The sequence below is a fragment of the Durio zibethinus genome, chromosome 23 (assembly GCF_047325235.1).
Source record: "Durio zibethinus cultivar Kanyao isolate XHJ-2024 chromosome 23, ASM4732523v1, whole genome shotgun sequence".
Classification (NCBI taxonomy): Eukaryota; Viridiplantae; Streptophyta; class Magnoliopsida; order Malvales; family Malvaceae; genus Durio; species Durio zibethinus.
The window spans coordinates 9,254,749-9,277,829 of record NC_143184.1 but is presented as its reverse complement, the minus strand read 5'-3'; the positions used below and the strand labels follow the sequence as shown (position 1 = coordinate 9,277,829).

The 23,081-nt window shown below is 27.9% G+C and overlaps 2 pseudogenes across 4 annotated transcripts; both read left to right on the top strand.

Annotated features, from left to right (window-relative positions):
• The first annotated feature begins 14,142 nt into the window (after nucleotides 1-14,142).
• On the top strand, nucleotides 14,143-16,370 carry LOC111313538 (cellulose synthase-like protein H1; annotated as a pseudogene). The gene is made up of 3 exons (XR_016332382.1): nucleotides 14,143-14,349; nucleotides 14,455-14,805; nucleotides 15,591-16,370. The product of XR_016332382.1 is annotated as a cellulose synthase-like protein H1 (transcript).
• A 592-nt stretch (nucleotides 16,371-16,962) lies between these two features.
• On the top strand, nucleotides 16,963-19,443 carry LOC111314561 (UDP-glycosyltransferase 71K1 pseudogene; annotated as a pseudogene). Of its 3 annotated transcripts, none has more exons than XR_016332538.1 (2): nucleotides 16,963-18,592; nucleotides 19,141-19,443. The product of XR_016332538.1 is annotated as a UDP-glycosyltransferase 71K1 pseudogene, transcript variant X3 (transcript). The 3 variants fall into 3 exon arrangements; XR_016332537.1 differs by lacking the exon at nucleotides 19,141-19,443 and adding an exon at nucleotides 18,763-19,034; XR_016332536.1 differs by lacking the exon at nucleotides 19,141-19,443 and adding an exon at nucleotides 18,751-19,034.
• The last annotated feature ends 3,638 nt before the right edge of the window (nucleotides 19,444-23,081 follow it).

The following is a 23,081-nucleotide window of genomic DNA, read 5'->3' as shown; positions in this document are numbered from 1 at the left end:
GGTACACAGAACGATTAGAAGCTACATTTTTCTACCAAACAAACCAAACCCTTAAACACATTTCTACCAAAACATTGCTTTCTTTCTCCAATTCCTCACCTTTGACCTTCAACAAATCACCACTGCGAACCTCTGTTTTAAGTTGGTAAGTCTTTTTTTTTGTTTACTATATTATTTATGCCTTCAATATAAAATTTTTGCTTTTTTCACTTTCTTAATATTGGCATTTACGTTTATATATTTTCATTAATATTGGCAAGTATGCAGTTTCCATGTAGTATGCATTCCTCTAAGTTGTGGTTTGCTAAACCTTGTTGACTAATATTTTTTTGTCGAATGATATTGTATGATATTGGGGGTCTGAATAATAATTCATGCTGAATGGTTTGCTAAACTTATTGTTTGATATTGTTTTGTTGAATGGGTTTGAATGGGGGTTGAATGGTGTTTCTGAGTGGTTTGCTAAAGGGTGTGTGTGAGCACTTTGCTGAATGGTGTGCTAAATGATGTTTCTGTTCTCAATATGGTATTGGTTGTATTAAATTAAGTACAATGATCAATTTAAAGGGTCATATTATGTAATTCGTATAATTATGATCAATATTATAGGTAATATGAACTTCGAACAACATCATTATCCTTCTAATGAACATGCAAAAGAAATAAGTGTAGGCCAAAAAAAAAAGGAAGGGGCTCAAATAAACAAATCAAATTGACGGACACAAAAATTCATGTTGACTTCAATCAAAGTGGGTAGCCTGTGTAGGAAGGAGCTACCAAGATGGCCATTCATATTGGAGCCATAGTTCATCGGAGGATTTCAATTACGTACACCAATTGGTGACGAGTTCCTGATGATCTAAATGATGAGATATGACAGTCCATTGTGGTATGTTTATGCCACTATATCGTAAAATTTTTTATATGGTCATTTAAATGAAATTTAATGTGTTGATACTATTTATGTTAACTTATTTAGGAATGGTTTGACGTCCCAATTGAGTGTAAGAAGATTGTGTTGCAATCTCTTGGGAAAGCTTTTAGAGACTTTAAAAGTAGATTGACAACCTAATATATTTTACCGATGGCTGGTGAATGTGGTGTTTTGGCTATTTTACCTACGGCATATATAGATGTCATAAGTGTGGAAGATTGGACAAATTTTGTTCAATATTGACTTTTAGAAGATTTCTTGTTACGCAAACCCATTACCAAATTAAACCAAGTTTAGAAGTCTTTATGCAATATAACCTTTGATTTTCATATGTGATTGATGTAATTTCTTGATTTTGTAGAAAATCAAAAAACAACGTCGGGACATTCGGGCCAAACAGCAATATCACTATTGGACAATAAGAAAAGGATATGCAACTATGAAATATGAGTTGGTATGTCTTTGCACACTTGTTTTATACTCATTAATGAATATTTATGAACATTTATTTCATACGTTCTAATTTTTTTTTATTACGATAATTTAATAGGAATCAATGAGCTCAAACACAGAAGTTTTCAGATAGGATGTCTGGAAATAAGGACATCTACGGAATGATGGATCCTTCACAGATAAAGCAACCAAGGAACTGACAAAAAAGATTGTATGTATAACTATTTTTTTGCTATAATGTATGATTGGCAAAGTGGTTGTATGCATGAGTGTATACTAGCTTGTGTAGATTTGTTCTAACAACCCAACTTATTATTGTCTTTCAGGATGATTATGCTACAAAAGTAAAATCTAGTGAACTGGTAACCCAGTATGGTGAAGATCCTTTTGTCTTTAGCATTAGGCGCTAAAGAAAGGCCTAGTTGGGTTCATGGGGTTGGTAAATTTATCTTGCCATCAACGTATTTTGGTAAACAATCAAAAACCCCACGAATGAGAAATACACAATATGAGGTAATAATTTCGCAACAACAGTAACAAATTAATGACTAGGAGCAACGCCTCAATGACCAACAGCAAAGACTCGCTACTTTAGAGTTCATGTTGGTAGCAATGCAGCAGGTAATGCCAGTACCCTAGCCTGATAGCATCGTCCTCGTGCAAGAATCTATCATTGCAAGTAAGGAAAAGATCGCATCTTCCAATATCACCCAAGAAGTAAGATTTTTGTTATAATTTAAAATTTTTGTTATAATTTGAATATTAATTTGTTTATTATATTGATTGATTTGGTTTTAATACTTATAGATAAGTTTAATATTGTAGGAGGATGTTCAGCCTCAACGTCTATCCCTTGTCTAGGCTTCCATGAATGAGTTATCACTAGAGAATTATAACGGCAGAAACTTCATATCCATTGAGTTTGAGGAAGATTTATTTGATAAACAATCATTTTCTTTCATTGGTGTGGATGAGGTGAAAAAATTTTATGAAATAGATGAATTATCAGCTGCTGAAATCATTACTTATATGAGGTAAGCTTATAAATACAAATATGCACATTCAATATGTAGTAAGTTAGTATTAGGGTGTAATACTAACGATCATTGTTGATTGTTATCGTATAGCTTCCTATATAAAGAGCTTAAGGGGAGATAGTTGATGAACAAATTTCGATTCATTGACCCCAACTTCATTAGTGAATAGAATGGCACAATCGTGTATCATGCTAATCATGTGATCCAATGCATGAAAAGACTGGTTAATTATTATTTGCTCCCATATAATGCACAGTAAGCTATATTCACATCTTAATTACTCCAACCTACTTCATTCTATAATCTGATGCTTATTCTGATTATATCATTATTATTATTTTGCAGTTGTCATTGAGTACTTATTGTAATTGATACAAAATCGTTAATGCTATACCTTTTTAATTCAGTTAATCTAACGGGGATACCTAACCCCGATATTGAAACTTTTATAAAGAGATATTATAGTACTTTATTATATTATATATGTTTTGTTTCTTCATATTGTAAATTTTATTTATGTTCTCACTAATTTTTTATTTTTTCAATTTAAGGTAATATCTGCATTCAATAAGAAGATAAAGAAATCAAAATGGGTGTCATTACCGGTAAATGTCAAATTTATTCTTTTAATGCTGAGTTTGTGTAGATAGCTATTTTCTAAACCAACTCAATTTAATTTTCAGGTATCTCGTCAACCCGATAATACTGAATGTAGATATTATTTCATTCGTTTTATGCGGGAGATTGTGTTACATGATTTTATGACCATACCATTCAAGGTTAGTATAAATTTCATAAACTCGTTATATATTCAAAAAAATAAAATGGTACATTATGTTCTTATTTCTTAACATTTACTTCTGATATTTTTTTTAGTGGGAGGGTAAAGAAAGCTTCACAATAGAGGAGGTGGATGAAGTCTGTAAAGAATGATGTGATTATGTATTGTCATTTATCAATGTTGATAAACCTTCAGGTTAGACATTGTTGGTTGATTGTAAATATATATGGAACAAATTGTTATAATGTTTTTAACATGCAATGTTGAATGGAAACTTTAAGTTTGTACATTGGGGGTATTAGTTTAATATTATTGTTATACTTAATATGAATACACTATGTGTAATTATTAAATTATTGAGTACGATTATTTCAGAAAAGTATATTAATATGATAAAGTTATCAGTAATAATTTCGGATGTGTGGTAAATTTTTTGGAATACAACTATGTTCATTATGCAAATTCCAAAATGTAATTCATAGTATTAGATATATCAACTAAATATTTTCTGGGCATAAATATACAACTGACAGCAAACATTTTTCTGGGCATAAACGTATAACTGACTTCACATATAAAGTATCAATTATGTTTTTTTTTATAAGGTTAATGAAGGCATTTCTAGCAAGAAAACGCCTTCATTCACCCCAACAGGAAACATTAAATGTGTTTTTTTACCAAAATCACCTTTAATAATCCCCTCAGAAAATTATTGTCAGGAATATTAAAGGCATTTTGGGCATAAAAATGCCTTCAATAATACCAATTAAAATAAATCGAATGGATTATGAAGGGCATTTTCCTACGGGCAACGCCTTTAATAATCATAACTAAATGTTTATGAAGACGTTTTTGGATATAACCGCCTTCAATAATCTGACCGTTAAAAATTACCCCGCGAATATTAAAAGCGTTTCGTGACAAAAACACCTTCAACCATCTCATCCAAGTTTTGTGTATGGAATATTGAAGGCGTTTATTATAAAACTGTCTTTAATAATCCAAAAAAAAATTTACTACTTGGATTATAGAAGGCGAGTTCAGCTAAAAACGCCTTCAATAATCTCTCAATGAAAAACGCCTTCAATATTCTATGCTAAATCTTTTTAAAGCAATTAGTAAATGCGTTTATGCCAAGAAAATGCCTAGAATAATCAATAACAAATAATGTGTCTAAACCTAAAAAAGCCTGAAGGACGGATTGAACCAACAATCTTATGATAATTAAACATCCGTATGATCCAAACAATTTGATAAGCTTAATATTCAATGGGTTTTTGAAGAAAATAAATTTAATAAGCATGGGGTCTAAATATTAGAGCTGTTTCTTGTAAACAACGCCTTTTTTAAAATCATACAATTTTTTATGACGTAATTATTGAATGTGTTTTTTACCAAAAATACATCTTAACTATTCACCATAACTTTTAATAAAAAATATTCAAGGCGTTTTAGTCGAGAAACACCTCTAATATCAAGTATTGGGTGGTGTTTATAAGTAACAACGTCGCTATTTGAATATTTAGTGGTATTTGGATAATAAACGCTTGAAGTTTTGTAAAAACACGGAAGCTAGCGGCGTTTGTAAATAAAAGGCCGCTGCAAAACTGTCGTTAATACGTCATTTTGCTGTAATGTATGTCTTTCTCCTCCTACGAAAATTGTTTTAATAATAAAAATTTAATTTACTAAACATTTAATTTTCAGTAATATATTTGTTAAATAATTTAAAAAATTTTAAAATTTATTATTTCATCTAAATAAATTCTTATATTATTTTTGCACTCAAATAAAATTTTAAATTTTAATTTACATTCAAATAAATTTGTACCTTTTAATTTATATTTAAATAAATTATTAATTTTTAATTTATAGTTAAATAAATCTTTAACATAACTCTTTTTACTATTGAAATAAGAGTTTATTTAGATATAAATAAAAATATAAAAATTTATTTAAATATAAAAAAATGTAAAAAAAATTTTAAAAATAACTAGTTTAAAGATTTTTTTTAAAAAAATATTTTAACTATTATATTAAACCATTTTTATATCATAAGTTTAATACTTAAATTTTTAAAATTAAAATTCATTCTTTTAAATTTTCAGAGTTGTTCCAAACTTCTGGTGCGAGAGACATCACTGCATATGTCATTTTATTTTCTTTTATGTCATGAAAAGGGAAAAAAATGAAAAGTACAGAAAAATACAGATACAGATCGCCAAAATACGTAAAGTGAGAAGACAAATATATGTGGATGGAAATTACTTTAAATTTATAATCATTTTACCAAAAAAAGGCGTTCTTGATCATCTTCATCTGCCAAACTTATAGTTTTGAAAATTGCCATTAACCTAAGCACATGTTGAGTTTGAAAATATCATGCCGTAGACGCATGCCTTTTCGCAAATTAAATTATGTGAGATTTCATTTATTTTCACTTAATAATTTCTCTCAAATGTAGAGACAATGAATTTATTAATGACATATTTTACGTGTAAAGATAAAAAAATCTATCATGGCACATCAATTTCTCATGTAAAAATAATAAATTTATCACAAGTGTGGGGCTATTTTAGGTCAAGTTATCATATTCATGTGATACATCTTTTTTAAGGTATAGTAAAAAATAAAAAAAAAATAAAAATGAGACATATGATAATTTTTTAATTTCGTTCATAAAATTAAAAAATTTCATGTAAAAAATAACTCATTTGTGACAACATAAATAGCATAGAAATGTAACAATTATAAATTTAAGGAGGCCTCAAAATCTTTCGTGAACACAACACTCATATTATAGCTGCTCTCTAAGCACTCTGCTATGGCGCCCAAGGAATGCTGTCTCCCATTGTATGAAAAAATTGATCGTAGAAACACTATCCAAAGAGCATTGGATATCACTCTAAGCACTCAGGGCTCTCTTTAGATGCTTCTTGGACGATCCTATGCAAATTCTGACTTCAAACAAGATTGGAAAAAGACGAGAATTCCACAGTTGGGTGAGAAAGAAAAGAACAAGCAGAGGAGAGCATAATTTTGTTCCCTCCGTTCTAATTAATCGAAACAAAATTATGTATATTATTTCAATTGGAAGAAGGAAATATAATAATCGGTATTTTGTTTATCATGGTTAAATTCTATGAGATATGATGATTGTTTAACGTACTTAATTATTATAATTTGTTATTAAATTTGAAATCGTCAATGATAAGTATTTAATACAAAATAAATCGATAATGGACAAAAAGACTCTAATTTGAACATAAGATTATAAAGACATAATATTTAGTACATGTACAATATTATCATTTTAATATACACCCATCATATGTAGATATAATTATCATATGATAAATTCAAAGGAATTTAACATAGGTTTTGTAAAATAAAACTTGAGTTTTGATATTATGTTAAATATTTAATTTAAAATCAATTAATAATAATAAATGAAAATTCAATTTAAATATAAAATTATAAAATTTTAATATTTAACAAATATGAAATAATATCGTCCTAGGAGAGAACAAGCAAAGTTTTCGGATGATGATATACCATTTTTGGTTTACATTTCCAGAGAGAAAAGCCCAAAACATCCAAATCATTTCAAAGCTGGTGCCATGAACGTCCTGGTAATTAACAAAGGATAAATTTCCCTTTAGGCCGAATAAATTAGTTACGTATAACAAATCAGTTTGGATTTTTGTTTGAGAAACAGAGTAGAGTGTCAGGGTTGATGACGAATACGCCCTTCATGCTGAACTTTGACTGTGTGATATGTTTGCCAACAATCCACAAGTCGTTCGTCAACCAATGTTTCAGCTTCTCGGTTCCAAGAGTGAAAGAGAAATCGCATTTGTTCAGTATCCTCAATGTTTTTATGATGGACCGAAGGATGATCCCTATGGAAACCAACTTGTGGTTTTGTTAGAAGTGAGCCATATAAAATTTCCATGAACCACAATGAAATTTCTACTTCTCAGTTTCCCGCTTCGTTTCTGGAATTGCTTCATTCACCTGGAAAATTTACATGTTGACGTGTTAGTATGTGGGCCGTGACATAGCTGGAATCCGAGGACCTTGCTTAACGGAACAGGACGTTTTCGCAGACGAAAAGTTATCTGTGGTCTGTGGCCTGATAACGTAGAAAACCAGGGAAGAAATCATACATTAATTAACGGTAAGATACAATTGTTCCTATACTATGATTTGATATTAAAATTTGTCATTCTACTTAAGTTTTATGATAAAATACACCATTCGTCATTTAATTGTTTATCACATCATTCATCATTTAATTATAATCGTATTTTTAAAATAATCATTTAATTATTAAAACTTGAGTAAATATTTTTTTGATCATCTAACCATTGGTTTTTGTCAGCACATTAATATGGTTATGCTGCGTCAATTATCATATGTTACGTGACATTGGCATATCATTTGATATTATGTGTAGTATTGCTAAAGTGGTATTATAAATTTTGAAAAATAAATTTTATTAATGTGACAATTTTGCTTGACGCTTGATAGCAACGTGTCATTATCACATCAGTATCATATTAGAAATTAAAATTTGAATGACAAAACAAAAAAAAACTCAAATTTTAGTGATTAAATTAAAATTTTTAATTATTTAATAATTATTTAAAAACCATGATTATAGTTTAATAATCAATGATATAATTTACCTTAAATTTTATTGAATTTTGTTATTATATTTTATATTTCTTTAATTTTTAATAAAAATAATAAAATTAAAAATATTTTATTAAAAATCAATAAAATTGAAAGTAAAATAACAAATTCCCTAAAATTGAATCATAGTTGCAAAATTCAATTGGCAAATTTGATCTTTTAAGTAATAATTTCTTTCCGTCTTATCACTCAAACTAAATTCCAATGGTAATTAAAATAATAGGACCATGATGGTTTATTCCTACCTATATGTAGGAAAATTTGACGATTGTGAACAGCTAAAAGAGTTTGGGAAGTCAAAGAAGTTTTCAGAATCAGCAATTTATGCACTGAAAGGGAAGAAGGATTTTCCAAACAACCTTTCATATTCGCTCAAGGCAGCATTCCAGGTTGAAGGTTGTGACTATGAGTTTGGGACAAGCTGGGGAAGAAAAGTTAGTAGAACAGACCTACTAAAATATTAATAACAGAATATATATTGATTTGATTGTAAAGTGTAAACCTTGAATTTCGAGTATAATTGATTACATTTATTTCAGGTTGGATGGTTGGAAATTCACGAGAGGGTGGAAATCCACCTTTCTCGTGCCCAACCCACCGTCCTTTCAAGGGTGTACGCCGTCTAGGGGTCCGGCAGCAATGACTCAACAGAAAAGGTCGGCTACAGGCCTGCTTGAAGTCCTTATTAGCAAAAACAGCCCTATATTTGCCACCCTGACAGGGAAGCTCCAATTCAGGATGTTCGTATTCTACGTCTGGTTTCTTTCTTGGGGTGTCTCCTCAATTCCTGAGCTCTGTTATGCTGCTCTGCCTGCATATTGCATCATCGCCAACTCTCATTTCTTGCCCAAGGTGAGGACAATCTACATGTAGAATAGTAGTAGCATGGAATTGACCAGGTGGTCCGTCCATATATATTTTCATAATTTTGTTTCATGTAAAAAATCATAAATATTAATATTTAAAATTTTAATTTATTAAATGTCAATTTTTAAAAATAATTATATGACAGGATGGATTGGTCCATATATGCCTTCATAATTTTTTTTATGCACATGTAGATAGATCCAAAAAAAAAAAAAAAAAGACAGAATCAACAATTCGAGATTATGTTACATGTGGTATGTCATTGTCTCTTACATGGGGGCCATGTTTTACTGTCTCGGCTTCAAATCAAGGACCACATAGTTTCATATACAACTGTTTGAAAAACAAGCACATGCAATAAGAAAACAAAAGAAGCTTTGTAAAAGTAATAAGTAAATTATTAGTAAGCAAAATTTATATAAATTTTTTTTTTCATAAAGTTCAGGTTTTTATCCCAGTAAAATTAAAAAACAAAGAATTTACGGACATATTACATGAGTGTTGTCGAGAGTTCTTATTCTAGAAGAGTGAGCTTTGTGTGTTTCTAACAGCTAACAAGTTTAACAATGGATATATATGCAGGTCTAGGAGGCCGCTATATTGATTCCAGTTGTGATTTTTGTGATTTACAACCTGCTCACTCTCAGGGAATACTTGAAAATCGGCTTGTCCATCCGATCATTTTTAGTTTATCATATTTCATTTTTATCTTTACTTGGATCCTCCTATTATTTCTTAAAATTTAATTTTATCTCAAAAGTTTCTACATATTTCTTTTTTTTTTTTTTTTTTTATCTATCCATGACACCTCATTTCCACATTGTTCATTTAATTTTTAACTTTCTCAAATAATTTAGTACTTTTAAGTTTTTATTCAAAACTTTTTACTTATAAGAAAATTCATTTCTTTAATTTATCATCTTTTTAAAAGTAGTTTCTTTATATATATATATATATATATATATTTTTTTTTTAAATTCTTAATCTACCCTTAACCTCTTATCTAATTATATGTTTTGGTGAAAATGATATTACACGTTTAAACTTTCTTAACCCATAAACTCTAAATGCCAACTCTAATAACATATCAATTGATTCAAAGAATAATCATTTGTATAATATAATAATTAATTTTCAACTTATAGGATACACAAGAAATACAAAAACAATTTTTAAAATTCAAGGTAAAAGAAAATTTAATTTTGTGTAATAACGTGTGATTAAATCAATGTGTTTAAATAGTTAAGTAGATAAATTTCATTCTAGACAATATTGTTTTTATTTAAATAAAAGACAGTATAAAATTTAATTAATAAGTAAAAATCAGCATTGCAATCATTTTCAGAAGAAAATGATGAAAATTTTTTAAGAATTCAAATAAAATTTAGATATATTGAAATGTAATATAAGTCAAACATAAAATGAAAAATATATGAAATAGATCATTTAATTTTATAAATTATTAGATTTTTAACATAATATTTTAGTATTTGAATATTTTGTTGAATAATTTTATTTAATTTGTTTAAAATATGAAAAATTAAGAGTTTAAAATTTAATTTAACTTAAATATATTTATTATTCAGTTAACCCAAAAAATTAATTGAATTGACTAAATTAAATTTAGTTGGTTAAATTTTTAAATTTATTAATTTAATTCGGTTAATAAAAATAAAATATGATAATTTGATTAATTCGATTTTGAATAATTCAATTCGAAATTAACAAAATTGATCAAATTAATACCCTTAATTTTTTCACATTTTTCTAAGAAAAGAATACAAAACTACAAATTAGTATGAAAGTCCTTATCCAGTTTCTTAATACAGGTTTAAAAGACAAATAATGAGAAAAAGAAAAAATTTGATTCGAATTTGACTTGATCTTTCATACAATTCGATTCAAATTCAATTGAATTTTATTGATTCAATTTGATTTGATTTATTGATTTATAAATTTTTTTTATATATTAAGTTAATATAAAATTTTAATATATTAAAATAAATTTTAATATAAAATAATTATTTTTATTTTATAAAAATTTAAAAAATATATAAAATTAATAAAAATATATAATTCATTCTTTTTTTTTTTTACTTTTTGATTTTAAAATTTAATCCAAACCTAATATATATATTTAATATCTAAATTTAATTCAAAAAAATAAAATAAATCAATTCAAATAGAATTAAATACTATAATTTTAAATTAATTTAAATTTTTTTTAAATTTTTTTCTCATCTTTGCTTTGAATAGACTTTTTAAAAGGTCAACTAGCCTCATCCCATATTGACCATGGATATAGTTAATCTTAAAATAAAAAATTTTTTCTCTAGTGATATTGTTTGTCAATGAAATGTTAAATTTTTAACTTTAAAAATTAATTTTTAATTTTTAATTATCTCAAATAAATAAATTTATCCACCAAAATTTTACGATTACATTAGCCGCCTTGTCGAGGGACTATTAGGTTTGGACCATCTAATTCACAAACCACAATCACTCTCATAAAATTTTTGTGGTATTGCTTCAATCCCAAGTCACTCTTTAACAATAATATCTCCTCATATTATTACTTTGCCATCATTAATATTTTTGTTTTATTTGCAACAATAAGCCACTAGAATTGTGACATTTTACATTAGTAGGCTCAATATTGTTATGTTAATATATCAAATTTGTACCAATTTAGCTGTATGTACCAAGGTTGTTAATACTATATAAGATAATATTTTGAGTTTTTTTTAAAAATAATATATGTTGATATAAGTTATTTTAGTATATTATTTTAAAAATTTAAATTTAGTACAAATATATTTATAAATATACATGAATTTATATATGATAATACTATTAATAATTCACAAAATAAAAATAAATATTTTTAAAAACCAAATAAGTAGGTTTAAAAGTATAAGAATTAATATCATCAATTTATCATGATATTATTAAACACTCAATCTGATAATATATTATTCAAATGAGTATTTTCTTTTTCATATAAATATTAAGATATAAATCAAGAGATGAAAAAAAAAAAAACCTTTAACTTTGTGAATATTAAACTTTAGAGAGGAAGCACAATTACTTTTTAAAAAAAGATTGAAATATTTATAAACTTTAATTTGAAAAAATAAAGTGTAAAAGAAAAACAAGTTACAATAAAAAATAAAGAAACCTAACTTTCAAGAGTAGTTTTTTTTAATTAGTTTTATTTTTATTAGATTAAAATAATCAAACAACAAAAGATAAATTACAAATAATAAAACAAGTGTCACATTCACGTACTGGACGAAAAAAGTTAATATATCGAAATGAGCTAAAACTAACGAAAATAATCGATATTATTCAGTACTAGGTTTAGTACAAAAAATATCTTTAAATGTATTATTTTTTTATATAACTGAGCGTATCAATCGATATGATCGATACCAAAACAAATTAACAACATTGATATGTATTGCTTGTAGGGATTGCTTTACTGCTATAAGGGGTTTAGGTTCCTCAGCTTATGACTTTATGCATCTTTCTATGCTATATAGCAATGAAACTTTTAGACTTCTTGTGGTTTCAATATATACTAGTAATATGTTTGCGTGTTGTTACAGTTTTAAAATTTGTTATTTATAATTAATAATATTCATGATAAATTTAATAAATTAGTAAGTATAATTTCGTTTACAATTTTAATAAAAATAATGATCAATAAAAATTTATCTACTAATATTTGAATAATGTATACATCTTAACTTATATAATAAATCAAAATCATGTCCACTATAAACATAGTTAAAAAAATATTAAAATAGATAATTAAAAAAATTAAAATTAAAAAAAAGATATATCCAAGAAAAGAAAAAAAATGAAAAGAGAGCCACGTGGATATCTCCACTTAGGAATGGCAATGAGTTAAGTAAAGGTAAATTTATGCTCGTCTAGATTTCGACCTAACATCGGCTTATTATTTTTTATATTTGACCTAACATATATAAATGTATAACTAGCATTTGACTCGATTTGACAAAAAAATAAATTTAATAATATAACATTCATGAAAATATTATTTTTTAATAAAAATTATATTTTAATTATATATAAATATATTATTTTATTAAATTAAGATACTAGGTAGAAGACCTTAAATTCATATCCATTATGACCTTGACTCCTATTTTAAAATAATCATCCCTGTTGGATTGGCAGATTTACTCATTAGATACAGGTTATTTTATCATCATAACCTTCGTTGATCTCATTTTTTACAAAATTTAGATGCCACATTGACAATTCGGTTGCCTATTTATCTTTTCAAACATAGATGAAAAATACTAAAATAGATAATTTAAGAAAAAAAAAAGCAAAATGACAAAGCAAAAAGAATAAAAAAAATCAAATGGGGTACTACACGAAAACTTTCATTTAAAGATGATAACATGTCTGGTTTGGATAAGCTTATGCCCATCTTGACTTTTGTTTTTTCTTTTTAATAATTCAACTCGATTCTAATTTCGATATAATATCTAGTTATTATTCTTTTAAAGCCAATCTCAACCTAATACATAAATTTATAACTTGCATCCTACTCGTATCTATCCAAAATTAATTAAATAATCTAAATTTAGTACAGTGTTCATAAAAAATTTCTAATATAAATTACATCTTAATTGTTTATTAATATAGTATTTTTATTAAATGAATGTATTAAATAATAATTTTATTAATATAATACATATACATAAATATAAAATTAAAATAAATAATAAATAATAAATAATATTTTTCTATATACTTAGGGTGAAACAAAACACCTTAAACCTCCTTCCATTTTAATCCTTACTTTTAAAAAGAAAAAATTCAACATGATCTCGAATTTAGAAAAATGTACTTAGTGAATAAAGATGAATTGAAACATATCAAACATAGATTGTTTTATTATTTATATCTTTATTGACTTATTTCTTACAAAATTTATCTAATTAAAAAGGTCAAAATAAAAAAAAAAACAAAAAAGTAAAAAAAAAAATCAAATGGGGTGTCAAGAAAATCAGGGAAGAAATCATACATCAATTGAAGGTATATACTTGAACATTCTAACCATAAATTAAGGGAGTAAGATGCAATTGTTGTTATACTATGATTTAATATTTTTAATTTCGTTAATTTTTGGATAAAAAGTAATAGAATTAAAATATTTAATGGAATATTTCATTATTGCCAGTGAAAATTTTATTTCAATTTTAAAGTAAAATAACAAAATTCAAAGAAATTGAATCATATGAGCAAAATTCAATTGGCAAATTTGATCTGAAGTAATAATTTCTTTTCGTCTTATAACTCTAATTATATTCCAATGGTTATTAAATAATAGGACCATGATGGTTTATACTTTCTTATATGTAGGAAAATTAGATGATTGTGAACAGTTAAAAGTGTTTGGGAAATCAAAGGAGTTTTCAGAATCAGCAATTTATGCAATGAAAGGGAAGAAGGATTTTCCAAACAACCATTCAAATTCTCTTGAGGCAGCATTCCAGGTTGCAGGTTGTGACTATGAGTTTGGTACAAGCTGGGGGACAAAAGTTAGTAGAATAAACCTACTAAAATATTAGTAACAGAGTATATATCGATTTGATTGTAAAGTGTAAAACTTGAATTTAGAGTATAATTGATTACATTCACTTCAGGTTGGATGGATATATGGATCCATGGCTGAAGATGCCCTTACGGGGTTGGAGATTCACAAGAAAGGGTGGAAATCCACCTATCTCACCCCCGGCCCACCGGCCTTTCTAGGATGTTCGCCGTCTGCGGGTCCGGCAGTAATGACTCAACAGAAAAGGTGGGCGATAGGCCTGTTTGAAATCCTCGTTAGCAAAAACAGCCCTATATTTGCCACCCTGAATGGGAAGCTCCAATTCAGGATGTTGTTATTCTACATCTGGTTGTTTTTATGGGGCGTCTCCTCAATTCCTGAGCTATGTTATGCTGCTGTGCCTGCATATTGCATCATCGCCAACTCCCATTTTTTGCCCAAGGTGAGGACAATCTTGTATCTACATGTAGTATAACAGTAGTATAGAATTGACAGTAGGTCGGTCCTCCTATATGCTCTCTTTTTTTTCTTTTTTTTTATTTTTTATTTTAATGCATAGCATGTTGTAGTTTAAAGATAAAAGAATAGGTTACAATTTGAATTCAAACTTGTTAATTGTCACATTCTAAAAATAACTACATTAATCACTTGAATTAAATTTCAAATTTTATATAGATAGATACCAAAAAAATGAAAGAGGTAGAATGAAGTATTGGAGGTCATGTTATGTGTTACGTCTTTGTCTCTCACGTCGGTGGCATGTTTTACTGTCTCGACATCAAATCATGGCCACATATAGTTGAAGTTCCATATACAACTTTCTGAAAAACAAGTACATGCAATAAGAAAACAAAAGAAGCTTTGTAAAAATTAGTAAGCAAAATTTAGACAGAATTTTTTGTTGATGAAGTTCAAAGGAATATTTTCCTGATTAAATATCATTACTTTATCTTTGAAACAAATTAGTATAATGTAATTGTATGAGTTATATAAACTACTCCTTCCGTCTCATATGCAATGTCTGATTTTAATCTTGTTTAAAATTCAAGAAATTATAAAATCAAGATTTAACTTTTATTGATTGTAAATTTTCTTTAAGAAATTACTTCTGATTTGAAACAAAAAAAGTATTAAGGGAAAGTAAAAATGATTTTTTTTTTTTTTAAAAAAGAGTGACCTTTATGTGTTTCTAATAGCTAACAAGTTTAACAATAAATATGTATACAGGTCCAGGAGCCGGCTATATTTATTCCGGTTGTGACTTTATGATTTACAACCTGGTCACTCTCAGGGAATACTTGAAAACCGGCATGTCCATCCGAGCATGGTGGAATAACATGAAAATGGGAAGAATAACAGCAACCTCAGCGTATTTATTTGGATTTTTAAGCGTCGTCCTCAAACTGCTAGGGTTCTCTGATGCAGTTTTTGAAGTTACAAAAAAAGAACAATCTAATTCCGATGGTGACGAAACTAACGGTAACACAATATTTACTTTCGATGAGTCACCAATTTTTGTGCCGGGCACGACCATTTTGCTGGTGCACCTGACAGCACTGCTCGCCTTTTCCTTAGGGTTGCGACCATTAGTTGATGATGTTGGGCAGGGAGTAGGGCTAGGTGAGATCTTGTGCAGCCTATGGGTGGTGCTATGCTTCTTGCCATTTCTGAAAGGGTTGTTTAAAAGAGGAAAATATGGGATTCCTTCTTCCACCATATTCAAGTCTACTTCGTTGGCATTAGTTTTTGTTTATTTGTGTAGAACTTCTTGGGGTTGAGACTTGGATTTTGTACTTTTTTATATAGAATGGGCATAGAACATGAAAAAAGAGGAAAGAGATCTAAAGATCTTTGTGTCCTCTTATGAGCTCCTTAACTACTAGTCAATAAGTTAGGGACTACTTTTCCTTTTTGGTGCGTAGATTAAATTTCCTTGTAAATTAAGATGTTAATTATATTTTCATCACTTAATTATCTTTTCATCACTACAAACGATCAAATTGTCCTTTAGAAAATACTCTAGTAGTTAAAATTTAATATTTTAATTTTAGAGATCTTAAGTTGACTCTTATCATGTAGAAGAAAAATGAAGTTTTTTAAAAATTAATTATTGGGTGAGAAAAAAAATTTTACTCAAACTTTAATGATTAAATTAAAAATTTAAAAGTTTAATAATTATTTTATAAATATTATCATAATTAAGTGACCAATTACATATTTTACCTTAAAATAAACTGATTCATCTATTATTTTATGGAAGATTTTGAGGAGCATTGTATTGATAATGCAATGAACAGAAAGTTCTATAAGAATTTAAGCATTTTGATAATGAAATTTGATTGGAAAGAGGATATCTATGATTTTTTTAGATTTGATGGGTGAAATCACGTGTTTTTATCTTGAACTATCAAATGATACATTGTGTATTTCACAATTTATTTAATAACATGAGAAATTTGGTAATTTGTTTAATAACGTCATCAATATCACAAGATAATATATGATTTATCACTTGAAAATCTTCAAGTAATTTATTTTATAAATTTTATAAATCATGTATTTTCAGTACCCCCAAAAAATATCCAACTGAACATTGGGGTCAGTGTCAGCATTTATATTTTTACCTTTCGTTTCAATAATAGAGGTGGTTGACACCACAGGTGGACCAGGTGATCACCATTAATGGGGCTATTGTAGACAACATTTTCAACAAGAAAAAAAAAATCTCAGACAAAAAGTTGCCGCTCTATAATACGACCCACCAGAGATCACCGACAAAAATCAATGGAAAAAATGGAGGTAGTTTTCATCCCTGCACCAGCCATCGGCCACCTCGTCTCGAATGTTGAGTTTGCAAAGCGATTGCGTGATCAAGATGATCGTTTCTCAGTCACAGTCCTAATTATAGACCCATTGCTGGAACCGAAGGTCCAAACATACGTCCGATTACTTGCGGCCTCTGATGCTCGAATACGATTTATCAATTTTCCAAAAATGGAAACTGATCCATTAAGCAATACCAAAAGCCCATATATAGTTGGATTTGAATTTTTGGAGAGTCACAAGTCGAACATCAAAGAGTTTATCATTAATCACGTTTTACCAAATTATGCTGTCTCTGCTGCCTTGTTTGTTGTTGATGCATTTGCCGCTCCTATGATTGATGTGGCCAATGAACTTAGCCTCCCTTCTTATCTTTTCTACACTTCTGGTGCAGCCACTCTTGGATTTACGTTACACGCAGTTACTCGACATGATCAAGTTGGCAGGGTGTTTCAAGCTTCCGATGGAGAGTTAGTTATCCCAAGCTTTACAAACCCGGTTCCTTGTAAAGTTATACCCTCGCTTTTTTTTGACGAGAATGGTGGGTACATTTGCACCAAAAATTCCATGAGAAGATTGAAAGAAACCAAGGGCATAATTGTTAACTCGTTCGAAGAGTTAGAACCTCAAGCGGTTAAGTCTCTGGTAGAGTATGACATACCACCCTTTTACTTGGTAGGGCCCGTACTTGAGCTTCGAGGTCATAGTAGTTCGATGTGTGATGAGGTCCAAAATGACGAGATCATGAAGTGGCTTGACAATCAACCCCCATCAACGGTGGTTTTCATCTGTTTTGGAAGCGTGTATTGCGTGGTGGAACCACAAGCCATGGAGATTGCACGGGGGCTCGAGCAATGCGGGCATAGATTCTTGTGGTCACTACCGATACGAAGTCCAAGGAACCAGGGGTTGGGAATTAGGCCTAGTAATTGCCCCAATCTGAAGGAGATTTTGCCTGAAGGGTTCTTGCAGCGTACAGAAGGAAGAGGAATGGTATGTGGTTGGGCTCCGCAAGTTGAAGTCCTTGCCCACAAATCCATCGGAGGCTTTTTATCACACTGCGGATGGAACTCGATTCTTGAGAGCTTATGGTATGGGGTGCCCATTTTGACATGGCCAATGCACGGAGAGCAACAAATGAATGCATTTCAGATGGTGAAAGATTTGGGGTTAGCATTGGAGATGAGACTAGACTATAAGCTGGGCGAAAGTGATGCGGTGATGGCAGATGAAATTGGCAAAGCTCTAAATTGCTTGATGGATGGGGACAGCGAGGTGCGGAAGAGGGTGAAAAAGATGAGTGAAATGAGCCGGAAAGCTGTGAAGAATAGCAATGGGTCTTCGTTCACTTCGTTTGCGCGCTTAATTGACTTGTTTTTGATGGGTAACGCCAACAAGCCTTGAGTGTACGTTATTTTAACTAATAATATTTATCCAGTTCAACTTAATTAATTTCTGTAGATCATACTTAAAAAGTGGCATGATAGTCAAATCTCAGTTCATGCAATTCCTTTTCTTATCTAAACTACAGCCTTCTTTTATTTAAAAAAAAAACTAATAACAGTTTTTCTCCAAGGGTCTCTTCCAAGCCCCCAGAGTTTTGGTGTCAAGTAAAAGATGTCCACTGCACTGAAATGTTTCACCTTGGTGGTGGGATAATGTGAATAGATGTAGTACGTGCATGATTGCTTCTATTAGGTGAATCGATTGGAGAATCTTGCATTCGTTTTATGGTCAGGGGTTGCTATTTTCTATGTTTTCCTTTGCTACTTGAGATGGCTTGTTTGTATTGGGGTAAATTAAATTGTGTAATTCGTTGAAGTAGATCAATGGAAATAATTATATATATTATGGCATTCGTCGAGAAATTTATAGTGTCGCCAATAATATTTTTATCAATTTCTTTGTATTGCTCAATATTTTCTATTTACCGTCTCCTAACCCCTGATTTCAGCGTCGGATTGCCGCTTGCCGGTGTGATTTTCTCGGAGTGTCAGTGATATTATTCCTTTCCTCTTCTTGGGCTTGTTTTCAAGTAAGGCTATTCTCTGAGCCAATAATTATTATTCTATCTCGTGAAGGAAAAAACACATCTCAAATCAATATGGAATGTCTCAAATGCAACTTCAACGGTATTTCATTCAAACATATTTTTCGAGAAACAAACTCTATTGCGGATGGTTTGGCTAAATCCGAGATTTCTTGATAATGTTCTTTGGTGGCTTGTTTTTGATTGAGATGTTTTTATTGTTTTCTCTTAGGGTGTGTTTGGTTTAAAAGAAAACCTAATTCTTTTCTGTGTTCTATTTTTCATTCTGTTTTTATTTTCATGAAAAATAGAAAACAGAAGTGAAAACATATTTAATAAATATTTGATAAATTTTTTTTTTTTAGAAAATGAGATGAAAATACATTTAATTTTAAAAATAAAAAAGAGTTTTTCGAATGTTTTCCGGCAACCATAGCAAAATCGACAGAAAAAAATGAAAACACGGCTTCGGTAAATTCTACTAATTAATCTATTCTACATCCCGAGTTCGAGACTAACCAAAAACAAACGTAAAAAGCTTTTCCCTCTAGTCGTTAGAGGCGTAAATAACCAAAGTTTTTGGCGAATTACCTGTCAACATGTTTAATTTTCATTCGTTTATACTTATTTATTAAATTTAATAATAATTTTAAATAATATTTTTATATTTATTTATTAAACGAATCAAAAATAACTAAAAATTTATTTGATTCATTTATATTTGTAAATAAATTTGTTTAAAATTTGATTAAAATTTATTTGTTTATTATTTTATTACTATTCGTTTGTAATAATACTAATAAAATTATATTTTTATTTTTATCTTAATTATATTTTAAGATTTATTTATATTCTTTTGAGTTTGTTTAAATTTATTTTACTATAATTTTTTTATTAATTGTAAATATATTTGTTCAATGTTTACGAATAAATAAATTAAATTAAATATAAATATTTAATTATTTAAATAAATTGAGTTCAAATAAATAAAATAATTCTATTATTAAATACAAACTAAACCCAAACACATAAAAATTAAAGGAATAAATCATAAATATATATTTACTCATCCACTTCATTTACAACCCTTTAAAAAAACACGATTTCGTTCTTCTATATGCCTATGTTCCCTAACAGAAATGGACAAAACATTTTTATGACCGTAATAGTGGACCTTCTGTGCTATGGCCCAAGAAAAAATTCATTAATTCATTTTCTATTTTCTAAACACAATACATAATATAAAATTTTTTTCATATTTTCATTTTATAAAAATAGTTTTTCATAAAAAAAAAAAAGACATGTACAGTTTTTAATTTTTACTATAACTAGTTCATTGCTTTGTTTGATTGTGGAAGGTATAATTTATTTTTTAATGTTAAAGAATAAATTATTTGGTCTAATTATTATATTTCTTGAACATTTAAATTATATTTCAAAATATCAAATTAAAAAAATAGTAGAAAAATAATGAATTAAAGAAGGGAAAATCTAAAATAAGAAAAAAATATTTAAAAATAATAAAAAAATATTTCCTTTATGTCTCTGTCGACCATCTTTACTAAATTGTTCAAATACATATTGAGTTATAAATAGATTTTGTAATATTTTCTCAAACTATCCTTAATTATAATAATCATTTCTTAAAAAAATTTAAATAAAAAATACAAAAAACATAGATGAAGATAAAAAGACAATTATAAAACAACCAAAAGCTCATTTACCCATAAAGCCAAAAATCTTTTAGGCCACCAAAATACTCAAAAAAGATATATGTGTATGTGTAATATTTATATGCAGTAATGGTTTTAGAACTGCTAGACGTAAAAAACTTTAAAATTAAGAAAAAAAGGAGAGAATTACCACTAATCTTTTTTATGGTGTGATTGGTTACTAAAAAATTTATTTTTTTAATAGAATTACAAAAATGGGTTTACAATTTATCAAAAAAATAAATTTCGATATACAAAAAATCATGTTAGGCTCAGGAGTCAATTATGTATGAAAAAAGATTAACACCCTCATAATACACATAAATTGGTACTATTTAATCATGCACTGTTTTTGGTATTGGATGAAATGGTTTCGATTTGACATTTAATACTAATTCCCTTCATTTTAATAAAAACAAAATTTTGCTAAAGCTCTTTATTTAAGAATAACAAGAAAATCTTTAAGTTAAAGAATTATCTTAAAATTCTCTAGCATCTAAGCAAAATTTAAAGTAACTCTTTTCACTTGAAATTTAATATAATATTCCTTAAAATGAAAAATATACTCTTTATAAAATATAATTATTGGTGACTCTCCAACATCTAGGTATAATATCAAGAATTATTTCTTTCGGAATGTTATTTTTATTTTATTTTATAACAATTTTAAAATATGTATTTTTTTTGTTAAAAAAATATATTTTATATAAGAAAGTAAATAATGATATTATCAGGTAGCAAATAAAAATTAAAAATAGAGAAATGTAAAACGAGTGCAAACAATAACAAATAGAAGCATGTAAGCCAATAGGTACTAGGTATGATAATGAAATGCAAATTTGAAATTATATTCTTAAATATAATGAGACTTTCTTGACTCCTTAACATTTAGGTGGAGTTTAAGTGTGACTATTCATATTTAAGATCCCATTTTATTATTATTATATTTTTTTATTAAAGCTTGTCAATTATTAATCCAATTGTTAAAGTAAATTAAGGACCTACATGAAAAATTTAATGAAATAAAGTTTCCTAAATACCCCTTCATTTAAGCGATACTCGGGAACAAATTACTCCATCTGAAATTTTCATACATATCCTTAAAGTTTCAGAATGGTTTTGAGTATTGGTTTGGGAATTTAGGGATTTAAAAGTTTTAATTTGTGAGTGATGATTCAAAATTGTGTACCAAATTTGGGGTTTAAGGTTTTGAATTTTGGATTTTAGGGTTTTAGGTTTTGGATTTTAGGGTTTTAGGTTTTGGATTTTAGGGTTTTGATTTGGGTTTTAAGGGTTTAAGGGTTTGGTTCTAGGGTTTAGATGGTTTAAGGTTTCAATTTTATAGTTTGGGGTTTAGAGTTTTAGTTTTGAGGTTTAAAGAGTTTAGGATTTTAGTTTTAAGGTTTGAGGGATTAGGGTTTTGATTTTAGAATTTAAAGGGTTTAGGGTTTTAGTTTTAAGGTTTGAAGGGTTAAGATCTCGATTTTAGGATTTAGGGTTTAGGGTTTAGTTTTAAAATTTAGATTTTAGGGTTTAAAGAAAACACAAACTTTTTTAAAAATTCTCAACATCTAGGTGAATTTTTTAAGCAAGTTTGATTTTTATAATTTTTTAAAATTAATTTTTTTATGTATTTTCTTTTTTTATGAAAATTTATTTATTATTATTGTTAATTTATTTATTGATTTTTTTGTAATAATTTTTTAACATATAAGCGGAATTATTATTATTTGAAACACAATTACATTCCTTCCAACATCTAGGTAGGAAAATTTTTTTTATTACTCTATTTTATAAGCATTTTATATATTTATTATTTTTATTATTATTATTATTATTTTTATTCTGTAAGGTTTATTTTTTTAAAAAAATTAACTATATATTTCATTACTTATTTTTATTATTATTTTTATATTTTTTCATTTTTATTATTATTAAAAACAATCAAATACTTATTCTAACAAATTTAAAAATTTATCATGCATAAATATTAAAAATAAAACTCAAAATAATAAAAAATATAAAATTCACAAAAAAAAACCTAAACGGATCGATCAATAGTCTGATCAACGAGCTAATCTGGTCGTTTGACAATTAGATGGTTTAGACTGGTTCGAATCGGTTCCCTGATGATTCATATAGATTGCCCAAAGG